This window comes from Chenopodium quinoa, unplaced genomic scaffold (genome assembly GCF_001683475.1).
Source record: "Chenopodium quinoa cultivar QQ74 unplaced genomic scaffold, ASM168347v1, whole genome shotgun sequence".
NCBI lineage: Eukaryota > Viridiplantae > Streptophyta > Magnoliopsida > Caryophyllales > Amaranthaceae > Chenopodium > Chenopodium quinoa.
In genome coordinates, this window is record NW_018743032.1 from 3,107,640 (window position 1) to 3,114,049 (window position 6,410).

The window sequence follows — 6,410 nt, forward strand, 5'->3', positions numbered from 1 at the left end:
AAAAGAGTAATACATTATAAGGAGAATGACAAATATATAAATTTAGTGGACTACTATTTCACTTATTACTAAATTAGTTTTGACCCTTTTAGGATGAAATCATATGAAACTTCTATATGGAAACTGTCCTCTGACATGAGCTTGATTTAGCCCAATGAAGATTACCTACGAAACATTGGTTTACATTCCTTTGCAAGGAATGAAAGAGAGTTAATATTGAGTTTAATACTCTCTTCGTTCATCTTTGTTTGTCACACCTAATTTTCGCATGATTTTCAATGCATTTATTTAAGCGTTAATTTCTTCAATCAGGCCTTATAAAAATTACGAAAAGTTAATATTTTGAATCTACACATTGACACAAATTTAGCAAAATTGCTCATGAATACGTTTTCCTTATATTTATCAAAGATTTTTCATGTTGAATTTCTCTCATATCTAAATTTTTCAAAATGATGAGACACACAAAACGGAGGAAGAAACTAATAACAATTAATTAACTATATGACACTTTCCTCTTAAATAAAATAAAAAAATAAAAAAATAAAAAAATAACTATACGACACAATACATAAGATAATCCTTGAATAACTTACCAACCAAGCACATGACTTCACAATGATATAGAAAGTATTGAAAGAAAAAGACTTAAATTTTTTTATCTCTACAATAGGTCGAATGTTCCCAAAAGTGGGCACATAAATGTAAAGCACGACATTACATAATATGTATGTCTTGTAAACTCCATTTTACAGTGCTAAATATGTGTTACTATTTGCCTATCTTTGTTCAATCATAATACATTTCTTGATGAATATAAAAATACAAGCATAAAAGAAAAAGCTCTTTTGATGTAGGCAACAAATCGATAAAATAAGAAATTTGATTAAACACAAATAAACGAATCTAGCTACAGTAATGGCAAATTGGCAATTCAATTAAAAGAAGGAAAAAAAAAAAATCTATAAGTACCTAGTTTTGTGCATTACAATATTGAGAAGGTATTGGGTGCGGACAACCACATGCAAATTTGGTGCGGCTGACTTGACTGATATATTTCACTTTTTGGCTGGTATATTTTATTTGTTGGCTGATATGTTTCATTTGTTAGCTGATACGGTTTTTGTGTTGGCTTTTATATATATATATATATATATATATATATATATATATATATATATATATATATATATATATATATATATATATATATATATATATATATATATATATATATATATATATATATATATATAGAGAGAGAGAGAGAGAGAGAGAGAGAGAGAGAGAGAGGAAGACTCATGTAAGAACTCTCCTCTATATAAGAACCCAATCTTATATAAAAACCAATCTCAGCCATTTATCATTTTGATCCAACTATCTAAAATGATCCTTTAGTAATGACATTTCTGTAATTCATTTTTTATGTTCTAAAATTTTTTTTTGCCTACTCCTATGTTCTAAATTTAGTCTACTAATGTTCTAATTTTTTTTTCCTATGTTCTAAATTTAGTCTATTTATGTTCTCAAGTTTTTTTTTCCTATGTTCTAAATTTTTTCTACCTATGTTCTAAAGTTTTTTTTTTCCTATGTTCTAAATATTCTTTTACCTATATTCTAAATTCTTTTGCCTATGTTCTAAATTCAGTCTACTTATGTTCTAAATTTTTTTTTTTCTTATGTTCTAAATTTTTACTACCTATGTTCTAAGATTTTTTTTTTCTATGTTCTAAATATTCTTTTACCTATGTTCTAAATTTAGTCTACTTATGTTTTAAAGTTTGACACTTCCCAAATCCCGTGGACGACGTACCATGATACTTTCTATTTTGTCGAGCCCGGCTTTGGTCTCAGTTACTCATCAAATGGCACTCAACAACGGGAGATTTTCTTCCGGAAGTCAGTCAGTTCTTCCTGTGTTCAAAAATTTTTCAACCTATTTTCTAATTTTTTCCTATGTTCTAAATTTTTTCAACCTATGTTCTAATTTTTTCCTATGTTCTAAATTTTTTCTACCTATGTTCTAAAGTTTTTTTTTTTTATGTTCTAAATATTCTTTTACCTATGTTCTAAATTCTTTTGCCTATGTTCTAAATTTAGTCTACTTATGTTCTAAAGTTTTTTTTTCCTATGTTCTAAATTTTTACTACCTATATTCTAAAGTTTTTATTTTTCTATTTTTTTTTATTGTTCTAAATATTCTCTTACCTATGTTCTAAATTCAGTCTACTTATGTTCTAAAGTTTTTTTTTTTTCCCTATGTTCTAAAGTTTTTTTTTATATAGTTATTTATAAATATAGCCTATGTAGGATTCGAAGCTACATCATCTATGCATTTGCATAGAGCTCTACCACTTGAGCTAATAGGTTTTTAATATAGATCAAAACCCTCCCATAGAAGCAGAGGAAAACAATCACATGTAGCAACTCAAATGCAACAATTTTGTATAAAGATCTATGGACACCCCATTGAACTTAATTCTCATCATCGGGACAAAATCATTAGGCACAGGGTGCAACTCTATAACCTCAGGCATCTCAGAAAGCATACTGTGGAGTTCTCCAAAGAAATCTTCCTATATCCAGTAAAATATAACAAGTAAAGGGGCACTGAAGTAGGAAAAAATAATGGGAAAAGTATAGAAGCAGACAAAAGTTATATCTTACCTCTCGCGTAGCATGTCTAGGGCCAACACATAGGGTATCTATATCAGCTCCAGGACTATGCACCTAGTTACAACAACAAAAAAAAAAAGGGAAAAAAAGAAAAAGAAGAAGAAGAAATCTTAGCAAAGTTGGCACTACTACAGTAAGTGCTTGGAAAAAAGAAAGGTAAATTGATAAGTAATTTCCAAGAAACACAAGCTACTAAACACTAGTGTGAAAAAGATCATAAAGTATAGTTTCTTTACATTTTCAGATCACTATTTTCAACTTCAGCTGACATGGAGCATAGACAAAATGGAATTGTAGGAATTTGGGAGGATGAGATATAGAATATTACTCCTAAGAAGCAAAAATTAAAAATTTCTTTAAACATGTGTTTTCCTATTTGAAACATAATTTCAGTCTCTTTCCCAAGGTTGTGAATCACCAAATATTCATCCACCAAAAAGAATCAGCCTAGTATGTCTTCAACAATCAACATCTGTATACACGGTACATGCTTAGAAAAAGCCCAAAAATATTACTTACACATCTCAAAGCATTCACAAGCTAGAATCGCAAGCTTAAAAGAAATTATTACTCTCAAAAAAAGAAAATCACCCACAAACAGCCACAATTTACGCAATAGAGCTAGGTTTACCACCCTTGCAACACGCATCAACCCACTTCCACCAATCCACGCACCTCAAAACAACAATTAAACCACCGCCAGACCACCATTTCAGTCCACCAGAGCACCACCACACCAATAAAAAAACAATAAATAACCAATTATAGTGCAGAAATTACCTAATATTGCTGAAATTCGAACACTAAATCTCTGAAATTCGAACCCTAAAATCGAACCATAAATCCGCTGAAAATTGCAGCCATAAAATTGCAAAAATCGAACTAAAAAAATCGAACTCATACGAAATTCATTAAAATCAAATCCGAAAAATCGAACTCATGCAAAATTCATGAAAATCAAAACAGAAAAATTGCAAAAATCAAATAAAAAAATCGCAAAATCTACTTGAAAATCATGCTAATTTCATGAAAATTTGAACAAAATCGGAAAAAAAAAAAAACATACCTAATTTGAAAATCCTTCAAATTGCAATTTCTATGGAGTTTTTTGGGGGTTTAAGGAGAGAGAAAGTGATGAACACGAAGAGAGAAAAAGTTGGAGGAGAGAGAAAATTTTGGCGATTAGTAAAGGATTTGAGGGAGGATATGTGTTTTAATCTTAACCGTCCAAAGTAACTTAATCCTAAAGCTGAGATTGGTTCCTATATAACTAGGGTTCTTGTTTCGGGGTTTTCTGATGTCCTGCGGGAGAGTTACAATTCCGAGACTGGAACCGGACGCCTGTACCTGCAAAACAAACGGATGCTCCGGATGATTGGAAATCCGCCTCCGACGGTCAAGTTAGTACTTGATTAAGGAGTAATTAATGCGGAAATTAAAGTGATTGGGTCTCTCTAGGTGAGAGTGTTTAATGTGTGTAATCTGCGTTTTTAGCGTAATCTCCCTTAATGAGGATTAAGAGAGGTATTTATAACCTCGGGAAACGTGTCAATCTAGGTTTAGGTTAACCTTGGGCTGATTGGGCTTCCCTCGGAAGTTGGGCCTAGGTGACCGGTTATCCCAGGTGTCATGGGAAGGACACGTGTCGTGTCGTAATTGGTCCAAAGTGGACGGATCATTGTTTGACACGTGGCAGGCTCCTATTGGCCCATGTGACAGACACATGGCGGAACCTGATTGGTCCACTTGTCCGATGGTGATTGGTGGGGAAAAATCCCCTAATCATTTGCCCCTCACAGGTGGCACGTGACTGGTCACGTGTTACCTGTGACAGGTATCGCCCTGTAACAGGCGACGGCCTGCTACAGGTGTCACTCGGCGAGAGGCCGAGAGATTCTCCCGCCAAAATTTTGAATTCTGGAAGTGACCCTTCGCCTTCTCACTTCGCCTATATAAAGGAGTGTTAACTTCGGTCATTTTCACACTTGAAAACTTTGTGGGAGAACATTCGGACCCCTGAACTTGCTCTGACATTTTGGACCCTTTCTGCCTACCGCCTGCTCTGACAAGCCGACTGCAAAGGATTTTCAGAACTTCATCAATCGTCACTCGTTCAGGTAACCGTCGGTTCTCTTACTCTTAATTTTCTCTTTACTTTATTCTTTTTTGAAATGGCACCACGGAAGCACACAACACGACCTAGGTTAGTGATCAGCCGGTCACCGGGGACGGCTGAATCTAGGACTAGGAGTACCGCCTGCCCTTTTCTGGACCCATCTTTGCCCTTTATACAAAGTCCGACTGTATCTGTGTCTATGCAGAACATGATGGCCAGAACAAAAAAGACTGCCAGGATCTCAAACTCAGACGGCTCCTCCCACAGGGTGCCGATTAGTGAAACATCTGACCAGGCGCCAGATGTGGAAGTGAAACAAAGCGACTTGAAAGCCGGCAGTTCTGAGGGAGGAGTCAAAGTGACCCCTTCCCATTTTACAGTTGGCAATTCTACATTCTCTCCTGCTCCTTTTAAAGGAGAGGAGGCGGGCCCCTCCAGGAGAGGGGAAGAGTCGTCCTCTTCGGACTCGTCAGAGGACGATTCCGAGTCTAGCTCTTCTGGTCATGCTTCCCTGGACACAGAAGAGAAAAACAGTCGCCTACAAGAGGCGAGGCTTTCTCACGCAGTTGAGAAGGGGGACGATTGGGCGGAGCCATCCGCCTCTCACCGAGAGCAAAATACCCCCTACTACTGCACGGTACCTCGGGGCCGGATCACGGCCATGCAAGAGAAAGTGGAGAGCTTTATCGCAAACCACACAATGGGCCCCGGCTTTTTAGTGTTCGTGCCGGATCCAGAAGACACAGTCGTATGGCCGGCTGGTACCAGTTATGATGGCGCCTGCTTTGGCTGCTACGAGGCGGCCATCAAGGCTGGGCTGCGCTTCCCACTACATCCAGCTGTTCAGCGGATCTTGGATGGGTATGAGTTGGGGTTATGGCAGTTAGCCCCGAACTCCTGGGTCAACGTACTCGGCTATGTGGCCGGGTGCGAACTGCACGGGGTGGAGCCGAACTTCGAGGCTTTCGCCCACATGAACTACCTCAGCCGGACCCCTAAGGCAGGCGGTACCGGCTGGTATCAATTGACGAGCCACAGGGGCTACCTCATGACGAGAGGTAAAGCAAACAAATGGAAGGACTGGCGGAGCACCTTCCTTATCATTGAGAGTTCAGACACAGAGCTGAACAAGCGCTTCAACAGGTGGAACAGGAATCCGCCCCTTCTTGCAGGCGGCCGCAGCATGTCGCCTGTTCCCCCCAAGGCTAAGAAAGAGATCCTAGATAAAGGACTCTTCAAAGTAGAGTCGAAGGTGAACTCTACTTCAGGGGTACGAGAGCAAGTACCCCTGCACTGCGTCCCGAGCTTCAAATGGCTCTACGACGAGTACTTTTTGGCCGCCTGTGGCCTCAGCAGTCGGTGCTCAAGAGGTAGCCGGCCTGTCGAATACTCTGTTGTTCCATGCATTTCTTGTTATGACTTTTATTAACTTTGCTATTTGTTTTTGCAGCGGACGCCATGAGCAAAATTACCGCCTCCAAGACTGCGGCGGCCATGTTGCGGGCCTCCATCATGCAACAGTCTTCATCCGACTCCCCCAACAAGGGGGCACCCTTGGTGGGCTTTGAACCTTTCACCCTCTTTTTGGAGTTGTGTTTATGCATATACTGACTCTTTT

General features: G+C 38.1%; 1 long non-coding RNA gene across 1 annotated transcript; it reads right to left on the bottom strand.

The window, feature by feature from the left end:
* Positions 1–2,267: 2,267 nt before the first annotated feature.
* On the bottom strand, positions 2,268–3,563 carry LOC110730359. The gene is made up of 2 exons (XR_002513030.1): positions 2,668–3,563; positions 2,268–2,576 (listed from the first exon to the last, which is right to left on the bottom strand). It is a non-coding gene; the product is annotated as an uncharacterized LOC110730359 (long non-coding RNA).
* Positions 3,564–6,410: the final 2,847 nt, after the last annotated feature.